Source organism: Henckelia pumila, chromosome 1, assembly GCF_033568475.1.
Source record: "Henckelia pumila isolate YLH828 chromosome 1, ASM3356847v2, whole genome shotgun sequence".
NCBI classification, from domain to species: Eukaryota; Viridiplantae; Streptophyta; class Magnoliopsida; order Lamiales; family Gesneriaceae; genus Henckelia; species Henckelia pumila.
The window spans coordinates 71,551,973-71,573,308 of record NC_133120.1 but is presented as its reverse complement, the minus strand read 5'-3'; the positions used below and the strand labels follow the sequence as shown (position 1 = coordinate 71,573,308).

At 37.9% G+C, this 21,336-nt stretch overlaps 1 non-coding gene across 1 annotated transcript; it reads right to left on the bottom strand.

Moving 5' to 3' along the window:
• Positions 1–6,751: 6,751 nt before the first annotated feature.
• Positions 6,752–6,857, bottom strand: LOC140876776 (small nucleolar RNA R71). The gene has a single exon (XR_012149010.1). It is a non-coding gene; the product is annotated as a small nucleolar RNA R71 (small nucleolar RNA).
• Between the last annotated feature and the right edge of the window lie 14,479 nt (positions 6,858–21,336).

Here is a 21,336-nt window from a genome sequence, read left to right as displayed (position 1 = left end):
CATAGCCTACAACATTTCCCCCAAGCTTCGTCAACCGTTACCATCCTCGCCCTCCTACCCTTGTCCACATCATTTTGATCTTGATTAGCTTCTCCAACTGACTCACCCAATGATCGACCATTTTCTTCACTCAAGAATAGTCAAATGTTTTTTTGTTTGATGTGTCATTATTCATCAATCACTACTAACTCCTCTACTAGGCATTGCCTCAGTAGAAAATTTGAAATTTTTTACACATCAGCACTAACTCCTCTACTATACATAATCTTAGTAGGAAAATTAAAAATTTCATTTTCACATCTATACTCTACTAGGCTTAGCCTTAGTAGAAAATTCAAAATTTTCATCCACCCCCTATGTCAGGGAAAATACACATTTTTTTCTCTTCCACACCTTGAGTTCGTCTCCGGATCTACCCTTAATAGAACAAATGTAAATGTTACCATCATCACATCAAGCTCTTCAACTTAGCCTTAGTAGTATAAGCATGAACCTCAATCTTCACCCTTCAAGCACCTCACCCTCCTTACTCCAAGATCTTCTACCAATGTAATGCCCCAATTTTATCTTAATCGACTTTAATTGAGATAATCGGAGATTCCAGAGTTCAAGAGCCGAATTGATTTTGATCAGGGTCCTTTTTGCAAATTTCAGATTTTTCAGGGACTAAAATGCAATTTTGGACTTTGTTAGATATTTAAGTATGTTTGACTTGTTTTCTTCCACTCCATCTCTCCCCCATCGCCTTATCCACCATTGAAGCCGCCCCATTTCATTTTCAAGCTTTGGGATTTCGGTTTCCGATCGATCCGTCCGTTGAAATTTAATTCTGAAGGCAGATTAGCGATCACGGCTTTGAGAGCTTTGTTCTATCGTAAGTTTTTTTACGATCAGATACATTCTAATTTTGGGATGTCGTTAGAATCAATTGAGTTTCTAGTATGTTGATCTTGGCAGAGTTCTGATCGTTTATCCTCTGTCAGTTTTGAAATAGAGCGTCGTTTGGATTTGTTATGATTTTTTGAAGGGATTTTTGAAAGTTGAGTTTTATGATTTGTTGGAATTGGATTTTTATGGTTGAATGTTGATTGATATGAGTTGTTTGAATTGATATTATGCTGTCTGCAATTCCGGTTTGATATGAATACAGCCGTTATGCCGCCGGTTTGAGTTTTGGATTGTCAATCGGTTTGAATTGTTTGAGCCAAGCCTTCGATTGAGTTGTATGTTAATCTTGAGCCTTTATTACTTCTTGTACAGATTGTTCGAAGGCCGTTGAGTTGTGAGATTTTCGGAGTTGAATAACTTTGAAGATTGTAGCCGGTATAGTATCGATTTCTTATTATCGATTGAGGAAGTTTGATTGAATCTTGATTGGGGAATCGTTGTTGTTTCCAGGTTTGGAGCATCGATATTTTGGAAAGAGGTATAAGATGACTTAGATTGGAATGGGACGTGTGACTCGAATCCGACTTGATTTGAGTGTTCCGAAGAATCACATACTTGCATGTTATTTTCTTTTACTTGAATTTATTTGATTGAGTTATGTTGTATTGCATTCATCTTGATCTAAGAATCCTTGATTTCAGCGGGCAGGACGTCCCTGTTTATGTTAGACGTTTTGGGGGCTATATTGTGAGTGGCCTGGGTGTAGCCGTTTCACCTAGTGCTAGCATACTCCTTATAGTCGCACCAAAGTCTAGAGGATGGAGATACATAGCACCACCTCGATCGGGAAGTCTGTGAGTTGTTTACGTGATCTCGTCCTCGGAATCCCAAAAAGCAAAAGCAGCAACTCTTTTGATTATTCGACTTGATAATCCCAGATTTTAAAGACATGCATTGCATTTATGCATTTGAATTTAGTTTTTAGATGATTCTGGAATTGCTTGTCTAGTATTTATAAATATCATGTTTTGATATATTATTTGATATGCATGTTGTCTCTTTTACTGGGAATTGCATTCTCACCGGATTATTCGGCTGTTATCTTTGTTTGTATGTGTACTTGGCAACAGGTGGGGCAGGACCGAGTCAGAGATCGCATGGATAGGTGGTCGAGTTGATAGAGTGAGACCTTGTTGTTGTAGAAGTCAAATATGTAATCGAACTTAGATCGTATTCGAACTTGTATTGTATTGCATTGAATAAGCTAGATTGAAGCATGTTCTACTAGTTTGAGATTGTATAACTTTAGCACTACCTGGTATTGGATTATACATGATGTTTGGATGATTTATGCATGTTGAATGGATTTTAGTTTTGAAAATTTGAAGTTGAATGGAGTCGAGCAATCTGTTTTTGTTTTCTGCAGATTTGTGCCGCTCGATCGGTTGAATCTTAACGATCGAGCGTGCACCCCTGAACGAAGACAGAAAATCGGGCATTTTGTGTCCGCTCGATCGGTAAGATTTTACCGATCGAGCGGGGGCCTTTGATAAGTCTCGGCAGAGACTTGGAATATTATGGGTCGCTCGATCGGTAATTTTTTACCGATCGAGCGAGCACTATTCTTTAAAAAAAAAATTTCTTTATTTTGCTTGGCTTTTAATCTTGGATCTTGTATGCTTAATTGTTATTTAATCCGAGATTAGTTATTTTAGAACCGAGGTCTCACAACCAAGCTTCAACGTAGTAGAAAAATTATGAACCCTAACGCTATATGCCTCAAGCTCCATATCTCAAGCTTTGAATTTTTTCATCCTCCTTTGTATATCTAAAAAACTCTTGAAATAATACAAGGGTGGATAATAGTTTTCAAGAGCATTCACGCATCTCTAAGCACATTTTACTCTTTTTCTTCTTTGAAATCATGATGGTCAGATGTTAGATTTTTGGTGACCCAAAAGCTTCGCGATGCAACAAAGTGACTTTCGTCGAATTAGTTGTTAGTGTTGTGGGATCAGGCCTGATACCCCCAACTAATCCTAACGAAGATACAGACCTTTTGACCCGGATTTTGAATTCTAACACTAAATTTGACCCATTCTTCTCATGTAAATATTTTCTTCCTTCCTTCACTTCATTTTCCTTCTTCCATTTCTCACCCCTTGGTTCGCCCGTCCTCCTTCATATTAACCTCACCATCGCCCCTCATGCTTCACCATCACCCTCGCCCCTCACTCATCCAGCAGCCTCACCAGCCTCCTCACCCTCGCCCTTCACTCATCCAACAACCTCGACAGCCTCGCCATTTACCCTCGCCACTCACTAATCTAGAAGCTTGCATGCCACCTGCTTGAAATATTACCCATCTCAGTTCTTCATCTTTCTCACCCTCGCTCCACTACCTACCAAATGTTTGACCAGTCGTCAAGTCCAGAATTTCTATCTTGATTTGATCATTGGTCAAGTTCAACTTATTTGTTTCGGTTAGCCCTCGCCTCAACTTTCCTAGTTCATGTATTTGTCCCTTTGCTTATGTTTATTAACTATCACTCAACACACCTTGACATACTTCAAAGATTATAGCCATCGGTGTTCAATCACAACCTTTCCACCAGAAGAACTTAGTCATATTAGGACAGCTGACCCTTCTAAAATTTTGGCACATTTTCCTAGATTGGTTTATAAAGAAAAACCTTAATTAGTAAGAACAAACCTCCTCCATTAAATCCTATAATAGGGCAAACCATAATAGAAAAAAAATATGAACTCCCAATTTCTTCACCTCAAGCTCCTCTACCTAGGGCAAGCTTTGGTAGGAAAATTACAAGTTTTATTCTCACCACGTCAAGCTCCTCTACTTAAGGCGAGCCTTGGTAGGAAAAATACAAATTTTATTTTCACCACCTCGAGCTCTTCTACCTCAGGCGAGCCTTGGTAGGAAAAATAAAAGTTTTATTCTCATCACCTAGATCTCTACCTAAGGCGAGCCTTGGTAGGAAAAATACAAGTTTAATTCTGACCACCTCAAGCTCTTCTACTAGGTTCCAACCTTAGTAGGAAAAATAAAAACTTCACTCAACCACCTCTTCCTCAATCTCCTCTAATTAACCTTAGCCATAGTAGGAAAAATACAAACTTCAACTTTTAACCCTCTAACTCCTCTACTTGGCCTTAGCCATAGTTGAAAAATATAAAACTCTTCACCTTCCAACATGCTAACTCCTCTACTTGGCCTTAGCCATAGAATGAAAAATACAAACTTCAATTTTCAAACCTCTAATCCTCTACTTGGCCTTAGCCATAGAAGAAAAAAAATACAATTTTCACCTTTCAACCCTCTAAATCCTATATTTGGCCTTAGCCATAGTAGAAAAAATACAAACTTCAACTTTCAACTCTCTAAATCCTCTACTTGACCTTTGCCATAGTAAGAAATATACAAACTTCAACTTTCAACCCTCTAACTATTTCTGCTGGGTTGATGGATGCAAGTTTTGTGGGTTCTCGATTTACTCGGACCAACTCTAGGATCTAGAAACGACTGGATCGAGTTCTTTTGTTGGTGTCCTGATCAGACTATTTCACCTTGTTCAGAGTTGAACATCTTCACAGGGGAAATTCTGATCATTGTCCGTTGCTCATTTCGACACCTTTCTGCCCTGAACCGGTGAGCTCTTTCCGTTTTCAAAATATGTGGCTCCTTCATCATGATTTTATGCAGACAGTCCGACTTAATTGAAATAATCCGTGTCAAGAGAGGGGTCTTAGCCAATTGGTGATCAAATTAAAAAGGCTTAAGCAGCACCTCAAATGGTGGAACTTGGAGGTGTTCGGAAACATTCTTGATAAGGTTAAGATTGTTGATTTGGCTGCTGCCCATGCGGAAGAAATTTATGATGCTGATTCGTCAGAGGTGAACATGGAGGCTTTACCTCATGCAAAAGATAACTTGTCGCTTTTTCTGTCTATGGAAGAGATTTTCTGGAAGAAAAAAGAATTAGCAAAGTGGTTGGTGGAGAGTGAGAAGAACACTAAATTGTTCCATAATATGGTCAATCGGCAGAGATCCAGAAATAAGATCTTTCGAATTTGGGAATATGGGAATTCTTTGAGGATTTTTCGGGTATAATGGAGTCTGATGCGTGGTTTTTTGAAAATTTATTAACAGGGGAACCATCTGCCCCATCAAGGGCCGTGTTTGATCACATCCCGGTGTTGATTGATGAGGCAGATAATGTGTCTCTGGTCGAGCCTATTTCTGAATCAGAGGTTTTTGATTGTGTTTGATCTTTAAATGAGGTTGGTGCGGCTGGTCCAAATGGGTTTTCAGAGGGTTTTTATCGGAGATGTAGGGAGATTATTAAAGTTGATCTAGTGGACGCGGTGAGGGATTTCTGGAATGGTGAATCGCTTCCTTGGAGTACTGATAAGTGCAATTTTTGCATTTATATTCTATATGAATTAGCTTGGCTTTTGTTGTGTTTTGAGCGATATTATGCATTTCTTTTGTTGTTAGTGTCGTTTGCAGGAATTCAAGTGATATTTATTTTATTTGATCAAAAGAGTCAAAAAGATGCAAAAAGAATGAAGAAAAGAGAAAAGGAAAAATTAATTTAAGTGTTCAGGTCAGCGCCCCAGCGCCTGAATTATAGCGCTCCAGCGCTACACGGAGTCTTCCAAAAGGTGAAAAGTCGAGGAAATAGCGCTCCAGCGCTATCAAACCAGCGCTCCAGCGCTATTGGAAGAAAATGACGGGCGCTCCAGCACCGATGTATAGCGCTCCAGCGCTACGAAGTCCCAAAAATTGGAAAGTCTCTAATCGAGTTTAAAAAGGATTTTGATGGCTTATTTCGGGATACGAGGGTTTAGAGAGTTTTTGAGAGCTATAGGAAGGCTATTAAGAGTTTTGAAGTGCACAAGAGCTCGAGAATTTGATACGAAGACGGAAGACGGCGGCATCCGGCAACAAAAAACTTAATTTTACTTCGTTCTAGTTTCCCTTTAAACTCTATTTTTTTTAGTTTGATGGATTATTTGAAAAACATGTGTTATTTGATTTTGAATTGCGTTATGAACTAATTTCTTAGTCTAGAGGTAGACGGATCTTGACTGGAAACCATGATTGAGTTATTTTGATTTATATATTTAAATTTCTTCGCACAGTTTATTTGTGTTTTCCTGATCTTAATGCTTTCAATTTACTGGCCATAGATTGAATGATATTTTATTTAGAATTTATCACTCGAGAGAGGAGATTTTGAATATAACATAGGAAAATACATCTTTGGTGTTTATACTGTTCGAGAGTCATATAACTCCATAGAAGTCATTAGAAGAATTCTTGTGCTATTTACCGGATTTAAGTTGAACTTTGATAGAGATATTGAGTTTGTTATTGAATACGAATTTTTGCTTGACACTCGAGAGAGGTAGCAGAAAATAATAGGGATTCTTGGCTAATAAACTAGAAGAATTGATAATTAAACGATCATTAGAAATAAATTGTGGTGGACAGTCCAGTGAAGTTGAACCTCTAGCATTCATCGTTTATTGAATTTTTCTCTCGTGATCTCGTGGTTATTTAGTTTGAAGCCAGCTCTGATTAATATAGTGCAACAGAATCAGTTCATGGGTGAAGCTACTGAAGATCCGAACTTGCATCTGCGCACTTTTCTGGAGATTGCTGACACAGTGAAAATTCATGGTGTTGCTGAAGACACCATCAGACTACGATTGTTCCCGTTCTCTCTTAGGGACAATGCTCGTAGTTGGTTGTAGTCACTACCTCTTGGGAGTATCACTACATGGGATGATATGGCTTCCAAATTTCTGGCTAAGTATTTCCCGCCTGCTAAGTCGGCTCAGTTGAAAATAGAGATTACTACATTCAAATAGCAAGATTTTGAGCAGTTGTATGAAGCCTGGGAGCGATACAAGGAGTTTCTTAGAAAGTGTCCAAACCATAATTTTTCAGATTGGGAACATATCGAATTATTCTACAATGGTTTGAATGGACCAACGAGGATTTCTGTGGATGCTGCAGCTGGAGGTTCAATTTTTTCTAAATTTCCTGAACAGGCTTATGAGATGCTTGAGCAAATGACTGTTAACAGTTATCAGTGGCCGAGTGAGAGATCTGCAATAAGGAAGCATGCTGGAATTCATGAGGTTGATCATTCACTGCCTTGACTGCTCAGATGGCTACTATTTCTACATAGTTGTCTGCACTGACCAAGGGGAATCACAGTTCTACGGAGACAGCATCACTGGCATATGCCGTAAATTTTGCTGATGGATTTGAGAGTGTGGAGCATGCTCAATATGTGAACAACAGGAATTACAACAACTATCGAGGTAATCCTGTACCCAATCAGTATCATCCTAGTTTGCGTAATCATGAGAATTTTTCATATGCAAACAATAAGAATGTGTTGAATCCTCCACCGGGGTTCAATACTCAGAATGGTGAGGGTAAGGCATCGTTGGAAGATTTGGTGAATAATTTTATTGCAGAATCATCCACAAGATTTAAGAGGAATGAAAATAGGCTTGATAGTATGGAGACGCACTTGACCAATGTGAGCGCTTCTATGAAAAATCTTGAAACACAAATTGGTCAATTGGCGAATGCATTGAATAATTAACAGATAGGTGTGTTTCCTAGAAATACTGAGGTTAATCCTATGGAGCAATGCAAAGTGGTTACTCTTAGAAGTGGTAAAGAACTTGGGACTGATAACCCAAAGGCAGTGGATGATGAGGAAGTTGAAGAGATTGTGGTGGAGTCCGAAAATTCTGATAGCAAAAATTCTAGCAAGTCTGCAGTTGTTCCTGAGAAACCGCCTGTGCCAAAAGCTGTTCTGCCATATCCTCAGTGGTTCAAGAAGAAAGCATTGGATGAGAAGTTTTCTAAGTTTCTTGACATCTTCAAGAAAATCCATATAAATATTTCATTCGCTGATGCTTTGGAGCAGATGCCACATTATGAAAAATTCATGAAGGATGTGATAGCGCGAAAGAGAAAGCTTGAAGATTTTGTAACAGTGAAGTTGACAGAGGAGTGCAGCGCCATCCTACAAAAGAAACTGCCACAGAAATTGAAAGATCCAGGGAGTTTCACTATTCCTTGTATTATTGGTGGTGCGACTGTTAATAGGGCATTATATGATTTAGGTGCAAGTATTAATTTAATGCCTTTGTCTATTTTCAGGTCTTTGGAGCTTGGTGAGGTGAAACCAACCACGATTACTTTGCAGTTGGCTGATCGTTCTCCGACATATCCTCGAGGAATTGTGGAAGATGTACTGGTAAAAGTAGATAAGTTTATTTTTCCTGCTGACTTTGTAGTGCTTGACATGGAAGAAGATCAAGATGTCTCTCTAATTTTGGGGAGACCATTCTTGGCGACTGGCAGAGCGTTAATTGATGTGCAGGAGGGTGAACTAACTCTACGAGTTGGTGGTGAAGCTGTCACTTTTAATATCTATAAAACCATGAAATACCAAGATAAGGTAGATTCTTGTAATCGCATTGATTTATCTAATTCTTATGAGAATAATTTTTGTGCAGGATTGGAGTTGGAGGACGCATTGGATAGGTGTTTAATTAATTCCATAACCCAATTTGAGGGGGATGATTGGGAACTTAGAGAGAAATTTCTTGCTCTTGAAAGTTTGCCCAAGGAAAAAGATGGCCAGAACAAAATTAAATCATTGTCTGAGGAAGTCGAAAAAAGGTACCAGTTTCTTCTATTCCTGAATTGAAAGAACTGCCTGGTCATTTATGTTATGCATTTTTGGGAGAAAATTCGACTAACTCGATAATTATCTCATCCTCTCTTACTCATGATGAAAAATATAAATTATTAGGAGTTTTGTGAAAATTTAAATCTGCTTTGGGTTGGTCAATTTCTGATATCAAGGGTGTAATACCCGAAAAATCCATAAATCTATTCATGATTTATTAAAAGAATTTTAAATGAGTTTTAAGTTATTTTATTTTATTTTATTTAATCAAGATTTAATACTTATTCTTAATTAAATGATTTCATGTGTTGTGTTAAATGATTTTTAAGTTATTTTATTTTATTATTTATGATTTAAAAGAGTAATATTGATTAAATGATTTTATATTCTTAATTGTTTTAAATGATTATTATGCATATGATTTCATGAATTGTGTCTATATTATTTTAACGATTTCGATTGAGTTGATCCTTTCAGGTCGAGTTTGATTTTGGACTCACGGGACGAGGCTAACCTACTCACGAAGTGTAGAAAATAATTCTACGAGTGCTTTGAGTATAATATTACTATGATTTTTATTTTAATCATCGAGAGGAGAAAATCTCACTAGTCTAGTTTAAGGTGTGTTGGACTGACTATGTTTTATGTAGACAACACCCACATGCTATTAATTCCTCTTCACCCCACTTATCTACTCCCTACCCCATCCTTAATACCCCTTGTCCCCTTGACTCTTTCCCCTCCCATCATTCTTCACGTTTCTTTCTTTCCTTCATTATTCTTCTCCTTTCTCCTTTGTTTCTTCCCCTGCGGTTCTACGAGATTTAGAAGTTCAAAGCTTCGTATCTCGTTCATCTTGTGGTTAGATCATTACCAAGAATTCGGATCAACTCAATCTTCGGTTAAGGCAAGCAAGTTTTAAAGCTTTTGAAACCCATTCAAGATATTATGTATTTTGATAAAAATAAGTAGAAAGATTTTCATTATGTTATATGTTTATATCTTCAAGAGTTTTGAAAAGCATGTATATTACAAGTTTACATGCTTAAAACCATTTTCAAGATCATGAATATTTTGATACGTGAATTTGTTGATGTGTACATGTAATTTTAGGCAAGTACAAATTTAAAAGATTTTGAAACCCATTCAAGCTATTATGTATTTTGATATGAATTGTTGTGTGTTGAAATATGTATGCATGATTTTCATGAATTTCAAGAGCATGAAGTTATGATTTTACTAGATCGTGAAGCGCAGGTTGTTCTTGTCAAGTACTTGAGTTGATTCAAGAGGTTCATGTTCTTTTAAGATTTTAATGTTTTGAAGTTAGTTAAACCATGTTCAATTAAAATAAAATGAGCTTTGATGATTTATGTAGTTAGGATTTTGATTAAAAGAAGTTTATGTTTGAAGTTTGAAGTGTTGAAGTTGTGTTTGGTGGCACCGGATTACCTATACTTGTTATGATTTTGAGGATAACAATTAGGATAGTGATCCAAATGATATGAGGCCAATTTTATTTGAAATATAGCTTATTTATCTACAACTTTCATGTTTTGAGTTTTGTCAAAATCATTTTGAAAGATTGGTCAAAATCACCCCAAAGTGTGTCGAGTGTTTTGATTTCCCGGCAGTGACACATCTAGGGATAATGAGCATAACTTTTTACTGAAAACTCCAATTGAGGTGCGGTTTTCGGCGTTAGAAAGTAACGCTCAAGATCTACAACTTTTATGTTTACCACGTTTCCAAATTCCGAATTTAAAATAGATTTTAAGAGCGATAAAGAAGGCCTATTTGCGCAGGTCATGCGCGCCCGCGCCTAGAAGTTGAGCGGCCGCGCCTTGACTTCGAAATTCATGATCTGTTTATGTTATTTTAGGGTCCTAAATTCATGATTATGATCTTCAAAGGCTTATAAAATATATTTAAGAGTTTCTATGCAAAAAGTTTCAAGTTTTAAGTCAAGAACGACAAGAACAACTTACGTGGATCGATTACGCTATGTGATGCATGTAAATGTCTAAGTTTCATTCATGAAACCTATGTTCAATATGAAAGTATGATTTTTATCATCTATGACATGCATGAAGTAATGGAGTAAAGTTTTATGTTCATGAAATGAAAGTTATGACGGAATTTACGATGAAACAATGATGTTTCATAATGAATGAAATGATATGATGAATGATGTTAAGATGAAGCATGATATGATATGTTGATGCATGAAAAGATTTTGATGTCTTATGTGTCTTTGTGGTGGCAAACACGGGATTGGTGCTCCGGTTTGGGCTTCGGAGAGGGCCTTTCCAAACATGGCTCATGAGACAGATAAGTACACGGGACTGGTGCTCCGGGATGAGCTCCGGAGAGGGCCTTTCCAAAGAACGAATGTTATGAGGCTTAGTGCTATATGCTTGTTGATCAACAAGAAAAGATGAATGTGCCCATTATGAAGGTTGCCACAATTTCACATAATTCATCACCCCAAAGTGATATGTTTTTATGTTATGTTCATGGTTTACGTTCATGAATAATTGTATGCTCAAATTGCATGATTTACATTAGATGTTATGTGTAAACGTTCATTTAAGAATGAAATGGTAAAGTTTTGAGAATATGCATGAGGTATACTTTCAAGATTTAAAGTTAAGTAAGTTGATGTCCAAGTTTAAGTTTCTTGCATATTTTAAGAGTTTTGAAGTTCATGTTCAAGATTTTAAGTTTAAAGTTTCATGATGTTTACGTTAAAGTTCCTCAAGTTCAAGGTATCATGTTATGTATGTTCAAGTTATTTTAATTTTAAAGTATTTTGAAACAATAATGATATTGATATGAATATTTTAATCTTGCTGAGTCCTTTAGACTCACTATACTTGAATGGTGCAGATGGTTTAGCAGTTTTGATTTAAAAATCTTTGGTAGCACGGCTGAAGAGTCCAAGAGGCGAAGACATTGCATGACACAATAGTTCAAAAGCTCTGATGTATTTAAAGAAGAAAGATTTACTTATATTTATTTATGTTATGTTGTTATAATATTTTATGTACGATGTTTAAAAGTAATGATTTAATTATTTTCATTGTCAGTCTTTTAAAGACGAGTTTTGAGGATTTCAAATGTTTCGTCTTTCAAATGTTTATTTCAGTTAATGTTGTTATGTGAGTTCTCTGATTATTTTCAAATGTATTTTATATACATAGTTAATTAATTGAACTCACTCTCCCCTATCCTCTTTAAATGTTATTAGTAGGTTTTGACGTGCCGTATCTTGATGGACTTAAATGTAGGGTTGCATCCGTGTTCTATTTTATGATTTGTTGATGTACTAGGGCGATGCACTCCCTGCATAATTTAAAAAGTTTTGAAAAATTTTCTCACTCTTTTTCCGCAACTCTTTTATTAAATGTTTTTAAATACGGGACGTCACAAAGGGAATTAGTCCAAATATTTGCATGCATAAGATTTTAATGGAGGAGTCATATAGTCCCTTTGTCGATCATCAAAGGAGGTTAAATCCTGCGATGAAAGAAGTGGTAAAAGCTGAGGTGTTGAAATTATTGAATGCTGGTATTATATATGCTATATCTGACAGTTCTTGGGTGTCGCCAGTACAGGTAGTGCCGAAAAAGGGAGGTATGACTGTAGTTAAAAATGAGAAAAACGAGTTGATTTCAACTCGTACTGTTACTGGTTGGAGAGTTTGCATTGATTATAGAAGGTTGAATAAGGCTACTAGAAAAGATCATTTTCCTCTTCCTTTTATTGATCAGATGCTTGACTGGTTGGCAGGTTATAAACATTACTGTTTTTTAGATGACTATTCTAGCTACAATCAAATTGCTATAGAGCCAGAGGATCAAGAGAAAACAACTTTCACATGTCCCTATGGTACTTATGCGTTTAGGAGAATGCCATTTAGTTTGTGTAATGCACCGGCTACTTTTCAGCGGTGCATGATGGCAATTTTTTTTGACATGGTGGAAGAAGTCATGGAAATTTTTATGGATGATTTTTCTGTGTTTGGGTCTTCGTTTGATCATTGTTTGCACAATCAGACCCTTGTTTTACAGCGTTGTCAAGAGAAAAATCTAGTGCTTAACTGAGAAAAATGCCACTTCATGGTGCAAGAAGGCATCGTACTTGGACATAAAGTGTCATCTAATGGGCTTGAGGTGGATCGAGCAAAATTGGTTGCGATTGAAAAGCTTCCACCGCCAAATAATGTGAAAGCCATTAGAAGTTTCTTGGGACACGCCGGGTTCTATCGTCGCTTTATTAGAGATTTTTCTAAAATTACTAAGCCTTTATGCAATTTATTAGAAAAAGATACATCATTTATTTTTGATGATGGGTGTTTGCAGGCGTTCACGAAAATCAAGGAGGCACTAATTTCTGCGCCTATTATGATTGTGCCTGACTGGAAGGAGCCGTTTGAAGTAATGTGTGATGCCAGCGATTATGCTGTAGGAGTAGTTTTGGGAAAAAGAAAAGATAAGATGTTTCGGGCGATTTACTACGCCAGCCGCACTCTTGACGGAGCACAACAGAATTACACCACTACAGAAAAAGAGATGTTGGCTGTGGTTTTCTCCTTCGACAAATTTAGGTCTTATCTCATTGGCTCTAGAGTAATTGTTTATACTGACCATGCAGCAATTCGCTATCTATTTGCCAAGAAGGATACCAAGCCAAGATTGATTCAGTGGATACTCTTACTACAAGAATTTGATTTCGAAATTAGAGACAAGAAAGGGAGTGAGAATTTAGTGGCGGATCATCTGTCTCGCTTGGAGTTGGAAGGAAAAGTTGAATATGAACTCATCAAAGAACAATTTCCTGATGAACATCTTTTGGAGGTAACTTCTAAACTTCCTTGGTTTGCTGACTTTGCTAATTTTCTTTCTTGTGATGTTTTTCCTCCAGATCTTAATCATCACCAAAGGAAGAAATTTTTCCATGATGTCAAGTTCTATCTAAGGGATGATCCGTTGGTGTACAAGAAGTGTTCGGACCAAGTGATAAGAAGATGTGTAGATGAAGCTGAAACAAAAGAAATTTTGGAACAATGTCACTTTGCGCCGTATGGTGGTCACTTTGGAGCCTCACAGACAGCCGCCAAGGTACTTCAGTCTGGTTTTTATTGGCCAACTTTATTCAAAGACAGTTATACCTTGGTAAAATCATGTGATAGATGTCAAAGGATGGGAAATATATCTAGGCGTCATGAATTAGCTCTCACAAATATTTTAGAGGTTGAATTATTTGATGTGTGGGGTATTGATTTTATGGGACCATTTCCTATATCTTTTGGGCAATCTTATATTTTATTGGCTGTTGATTATGTCTCGAAATGGGTGGAAGCAATCGCCACCTCCACTAATGATGCTCATGTAGTGGTGCAGTTTGTACAGAAAAATATTTTCACGAGGTTTGGAACTCCAAGGGCCATTATCAGTGATGAAGGTACGCATTTTTGCAATAAAATATTTAATTCATTACTGACAAAATATGGTGTTAGGCATAAAGTGGCATGTGCATACCATCCGTAAAAAAATGGGCAAGCCAAAATATCCAACCGGGAAATTAAGCAAATTTTGGAAAAGACTGTCAACACGAACCGGAAGGATTGGACAGTCAAGTTGGATGATGCACTATGGGCATACCGGACCGCGTTCAAAACTCCTATTGGCATGTCACCATACAGGTTGGTCTTTGGTAAAGCATGTCATCTGCCAGTGGAGTTAGAGCATGAGCGTATTGGGCGGTGAAAAAGTTGAATTTTAATATGAAAGCTGCTGGAGAAGAGCGATTGTTGCAGTTGCATGAGATCGAGGAGTTTCGTAATCATTCTTAAGAAAATGCCAAGCTCTACAAAGAACAGACCAAAAAGTGGCATGACAAAATATTACTGAAGAGAGAATTCGAGCCTGGACAGCATGTATTATTATTTAATTCTCGTCTCAGATTATTTCCAAGTAAGTTAAAATCAAGATGGTCTATTCCGTTCACCGTGGTGAAAGTGCATTCCTATGGAGCCATTGAACTGAGCTGTCACGATGGTCAAACCTTTCAAGTCAATTGACACAGGTTGAAACATTACTTTGGCAATAAAGTGCGGAACATGGAGAAATTTGCTTTGATCGACCCTGTATAAAAACTCCAGAAAAGTCGGGCTGACGACGTTAAACCAAGCGCTCTTTGGGAGGCAACCCAAAATTTTAATTTCATTTTACTTTATTTTATTTTCTTAGTTAATTTTATTGAATTTCAGTCTTTTTATTTACTTTACTACTTTTATTCTTAATTAAGAGTTTTATTGCAGGTACTTTTCTTCACAAAAATCTCGTGTTGGAGTTTGAAATTCGAGAATGCAGCGCTCCAGCGCTATCCATACGGCGCTCCAGCGCTGATTATTTCGTTGGAATTTTTTAAATAAAGTCAAAGCTCAAGCGCTCCAGCTCTATCCAACTAGCGCTCCAGCGCTAGTCTGTGAGTTCCAAAGTCGAAGGTTTAGCGCTCCAGCGCCAATTCTCAAGCGCTCCAGCGCTATCGCAGAAACCAATCGGGCGCTCCAGCGCCACTTACTCAGAGCTCCAGCGCTCTTGCGGAAAAGCATCGGGCACTCCAGCGCCAATCTCCAAGCGCTCCAGCGCTATCGCGTATTTTATTAAAATAAAAAGTGGATCTCACAATTGTTCTTACACTACTACCCTCTATTATTTCTCTCGGATCCACGCCATATTCTCCTCACCACCGATCGGCGTCTGCAACCTCCCTCAACATCATCGTGATTTCTTGTTATTCTATCATCGTATCCCAATTTATTGCTCGGTTTCAAATCTTTTCGCAGCTAGGGTTCAACGAGAAAGGGGATTCCTTCCCATCTTCGGCTGTAGCAGATCTGGTTCAAATTAAGCGCAGAAAAAGGGACTCTTTGTTGTTCATCATCTCCCCGAATCTCATTGCTAGTTCACTTGAAAGATTACTCGGTGATTTTCCGGGTTCGAGTGACATTGTTGTTCTGTTGAAGATTTGTGCTTTGTGCGTTTTTATCGGGTTGGCCGAATTGTTATTGTTGGTTGTGAGGCGTGGTGAATCTTATAGATTGGTTGGAGATTGAGCGGAATAGTGAGCGGTGGTGAATTGTTGTGTTGAATTATTGTTGGTTGAATTGTGATTAAAGTATTGTAATGGCACCGAGAAAGAAACAAAAGCAGGGTGCCTCTTCGTCAGGTACTTTCGATGCCCATCAGTTTTGGGATGAAGAGGCCGCCAAGAATTATCTTCTCATGGTAAGCAAGAGCATGGTTAGAGAAAGAGGTTTTGATCCTAATTCTCCTCTACCATTGTGGGATGTACGACATGCAGCTCATGAGCAAAGATGGATGGGTTTTGTCCAACCTTCCGGTGATGTCGTGGTTTCCTTAGTCCGAGAATTTTATGCCAATCTGAAGTGCAAGCATGAACAGTACCATGTATTAGTGCGAGGTAAGCGGGTGGCTTTTGATTGGCTTACCATTAACACCCTCTATGGTATGCCATCTATAGATGAGGATGAGTATTCGGCATTCAAGGCAAGTGTTGTGGACTATGATGAAATTATTGCCACTCTTTGTGAAGAAGGGGCACAGTGGAAGATGAAGAATGGATCAGTGGTGCATTTTCCTTCCGGGAAAATGAAGCAAGATGCGAGGTCTTGGTTTTTTCTGATAGCTGCCCGTGTGCTGCCCACCGGCCACACTTCTGATGTGACAACAAAACGGGCTGTCCTCACTTACAGTATTGTCACAGGAAAGACGATAAACTTGGGGAACATCATTCAGGATTCCATTATTGCGGTGGTTAAGGGCGCCACAACTGGTGGATTGCCGCACCCTGCTCTGATCACAACACTTTGTGCACATGCTGGAGTTACATGGGGTGCAGATGAAGAGCTTTTTAAGGTCCAATGACCTATTATTGGGACTACACGGGAGAATGTACCGCCACCTCCGAGAGCAGCAGCACCTCAGGATCGCCCTGCTAGTAGCAGCCAGCCACCACCACTACCACTTCAGGGAGCTGATACGCTTTATGATGAGCATTTGACATCTTTGGAGCAGAGGCTAGATAGTCATTGCCGTCGGACTGATCAGTTTATGGATTATATGGTGGATTTCACGACGAGCCTTGCCCAGCGTTTTCCAAGATCCAGCGAGTATCAGCCGTTTCCCCAGCCGCCTACTTGGCCCCCTCGAGATGACGACATGGACGATGACCACTGATGGTCATTATCGTAGGTATGTGTATGTTCCTTGTTTTTATTGATATTGCACATTGAGGACAATGCACATATCTAAGTTTGGGGGGATTGTTGTTTGTTGTGTTAGATGAGCTTTGTTGAGCTGCTTGTTGAATGGATTGTTGTTGAAGCTGAAGCAAAGTTGAGTCACTGGTTTGATGGGTTGTTGCATGCTAAATTAGTCACTAGTTCCTGCATCAGTGTTTTTAGTTTTCTCGTTTGTTTGTTCATTTTGGTGTTTGTCTTTGTCGTTTGTGTGGTTGTTTATTTGAGAAAACAAAACAAAAATGTGAAAAATAGAAAAGCAAAAGAAAAATGGCCTATGATGATGAAGTTGGGAAAATAAAAAGAGTTTATTATCTAGTGTTGGCAACATTGTATCTTGAGTTCTCACCTTTTATGCACTATAGCCTTGACTGTCGATACTCCTGATAAGTAGAAAAAAAATTATGTGGATTTTGTAAGTGGATTGGATAATTTGATTCTTAACTCTGGCGTTTTATGCTCAAAACCGAGGTAGACTGATAGAAGCATAGAAATGATTTAGGAAAAATTTAATTGATGACTCCATCCGGGTTAGGAATAAGGGACTGAAATCCTAGTCGCCTTATTCTTGGCTAAGTATGCGGATTAAATGGGGTTGCAAAAGTAAAAATCAAGATTTTCTTACAACTCCATCTGGGCTTGGAAAGTGTTTGAAATCCTACTCACTGTTCAATGCTAAGTTGCGGAAAAAAAAATGGGGTTGATGCTCCATCCGGGCTATAGATGAGGGGATTAAAATCCAAATCCTATCTTTAGTTATAGCTAAGTATGCGGGTAATTTATGGGGCTAAAATAAAATAAAACCGGGTGTAAAATCCGGTAATTTTGAAAAATAATAAATAAAATAAAAAAAATCCTTTTGATTTATGCGAGTAGAAGTTGAACTTGGTTGAGAGTATTCTGAAATTAGAGGGCGGGGTTATTGACTCTTTGAGGCTTACTGGTTGCATGAGTTGATCGAAAGTTAGGTGGGTAGATGGGATTGGCTAATCACACACACACGAGGACTCTTGAGAAAATTAGCTACACATGGATTAAGTGTTGAACATCTGAGGCCAGTTGGGTTAATAAGTTTTACTGTTTTCTTGTGTGTTTTTAATTCCTTGTGCGTCTTAGTGTTTTGTTTGTTTTGTTTTGCTCGGGACTAGCAAAAATTCTGACCACCTCAAGCTCTTATACTAGGTTCCAACCTTAGTAGGAAAAATAAAAACTTCACTGAACCACCTCTTCCTCAATCTCCTCTAATTAACCTTAGCCATAGTAGGAAAAATACAAACTTCAACTTTTAACCCTCTAACTCCTCTACTTGGCCTTAGCCATAGTTGAAAAATATAAAACTCTTCACCTTCCAACATGCTAACTCCTCTACTTGGCCTTAGCCATAGAATGAAAAATACAAACTTCAATTTTCAAACCTCTAATCCTCTACTTGGCCTTAGCCATAGTAGAAAAAAAAAATACAATTTTCAACTTTCAAACCTCTAAATCCTATACTTGGCCTTAGCCATAGTAGAAAAAATACAAACTTCAACTTTCAACTCTCTAACTCCTCTACTTGACCTTAGTCATAGTAAGAAATATACAAACTTCAACTTTCAACCCTCTAACTATTTCTGCTGGGTTGATGGATGCAAGTTTTGTGGGTTCTCGATTTACTTGGACCAACTCTAGGATCTAGAAACGACTGGATCGAGTTCTTTTGTTGGTGTCCTGATCAGACTATTTCACCTTGTTCAGAGTTGAACATCTTCACAGGGGAAATTCTGATCATTGTCCATTGCTCATTTCGACACCTTTCTGCCCTGAACCGGTGAGCTCTTTCCGTTTTCAAAATATGTGGCTCCTTCATCATGATTTTATGCAGACAGTCCGACTTAATTGAAATAATCCGTGTCAAGAGAGGGGTCTTAGCCAATTGGTGATCAAATTAAAAAGGCTTAAGCAGCCTCAAATGGTGGAACTTGGAGGTGTTCGGAAACATTCTTGATAAGGTTAAGATTGTTGATTTGGCTGCTGCCCATGCGGAAGAAATTTATGATGGTGATTCGTCAGAGGTGAACATGGAGGCTTTATCTCATGCAAAAGATAACTTGTCGCTTTGTCTGTCTATGGAAGAGATTTTCTGGAAGAAAAAAGAATTAGCAAAGTGGTTGGTGGAGAGTGAGAAGAACACTAAATTGTTCCATAATATGGTCAATCGGCGGAGATCCAGAAATAAGATCTTTCGAATTTGGGAATATGGGAATTCTTTGAGGATTTGTCGGGTATAATGGAGTCTGATGCGCGGTTTTTTGAAAATTTATTAACAGGGTAACCATCTGCCCCGTCAAGGGCCATGTTTGATCACATCCCGGTGTTGATTGATGAGGCAGATAATGTGTCTCTGGTCGTGCCTATTTCTGAATCAGAGGTTTTTGATTGTGTTTGCTCTTTAAATGAGGTTGGTGCAGCTGGTCCAAATGGGTTTTCAGAGGCTTTTTATCGGAGATGTAGGGAGATTATTAAAGTTGTTCTAGTGGACGCGGTGAGGGATTTCTGGAATGGTGCATCGCTTCCTTGGAGTACTGATAAGTGCAATTTTTGCACTTATATTCTATATGAATTAGCTTGGCTTTTGTTGTGTTTTGAGCGATATTATGCATTTCTTTTTTTGTTAGTGTCGTTTGCAGGAATTCAAGTGATATTTATTTTATTTGATCAAAAGAGTCAAAAAGATGCAAAAAGAATGAAGAAAAGAGAAAAGGAAAAATTAATTTAAGTGTTCAGGTCAGCGCCCCAGCGCCTGAATTATAGCGCTCCAGCGCTACATGGAGTCTTTCGAAAGGTGAAAAGTCGAGGAAATAGCGCTTCAGTGCTATCAAACCAGCGCTCCAGCGCTGTTGGAAGAAAATGACGGGCTCTCCAGCACCGACGTATAGCGCTCCAGCGCTACGAAGTCCCAAAATTTGGAAAGTCTCTAATCGAGTTTAAAAAGGATTTTGATGGCTTATTTCGGGATACGAGGGTTTAGAGAGTTTTTGAGAGCTATAGGACGGCTATTGAGAGTTTTGAAGTGCACAAGAGCTCGAGAATTTGATACAAAGACGGAAGACAGCGGCATCCGGCAACGAAAAAGCTTAATTTTACTTCGTTCTAGTTTTTCTTTAAACTCTATTTTTCTAGTTTGATGGATTATTTGAAAAACATGTGTTATTTGATTTTGAATTGCGTTATGAACTAATTTCTTAGTCTAGAGGTAGACGGATTTTAACTGAAAACCATGATTGAGATATTTTGATTTATATATTTAAATTTCTTCGCACAGTTTATTTGTGTTTTCTTGATCTTAATGCTTTCAATTTACTGGCCATAGATTGAATGATATTTTATTTAGAATTTATCACTCGAGAGAAGAGATTTTGAATACGATATAGGAAAATACATCTTTGGTGTTTATACTGTTCGAGAGGCATATAACTCCATAGAATTCATTAGAAGAATTATTGTGCTATTTACCGGATTTAATATTTGAACTTTGATAGAGATATTGAGTTTTTTATTGAATACGAATTTCTGCTTGACACTCGAGAGAGGTAGTAGAAAATAATAGGGATTTTTGGCTAATAAACTAGAAGAATTGATAATTAAACGATCATTAGAAATAAATTGTGGTGGACAGTCCAGTGAAGTTGAACCTCTAGCATTCATCGTTTATTGAATTTTTCTCTCGTGATCTCGTGGTTATTTAGTTTTGTTTGTTGCAAATTTTAGTTTTATAAAAATCAACACATTTTTGTAGCTCTACATAGGATTAGGATTTGATTAGTCGCAAATATTTATTATAATATCATTTGTTCATTTTCCGTGGGATCGACTTGGACTTAATTCCTATATTATAAATTGACATCGTGCGCCTGCGAGCAAAAAACACGCAACAAGTACCACGACAACCACTGTTGTTTTAATTCTTAAAACCGTGGATGCTCAAAGATGGTCCAATTTCAGGCCTATAATCTTGTGTAATGTGAGCAATAAGATTATAACCAAGCTTATATCCAGTCGATTGAGTACATATTTTCCTAGGATCATTTCTCTCTCGCAAAGTGGTTTTGTTTCTGGCAGGCTGATTTCTGACAATATTCTAATGGTTCGGGAAATGATCAATCATATTAATTATCCTGTCAGAGGGGGGAATATTTCTTTGAAGTTAGACATGACTAAAGCCTATGACAGAGTACAGTGGGACTTCCTGATTCAGATGATGTAGGATTTTGGTTTTGGAGATGGTGTTTATGATATAATTCGATGGTGCATAGATAATTGCTGGTTTTCAGTTAATATTAATGGAACTCTATCTGGATTTTTACATTCGACTAGAAGCCTGAGGCAAGGAGA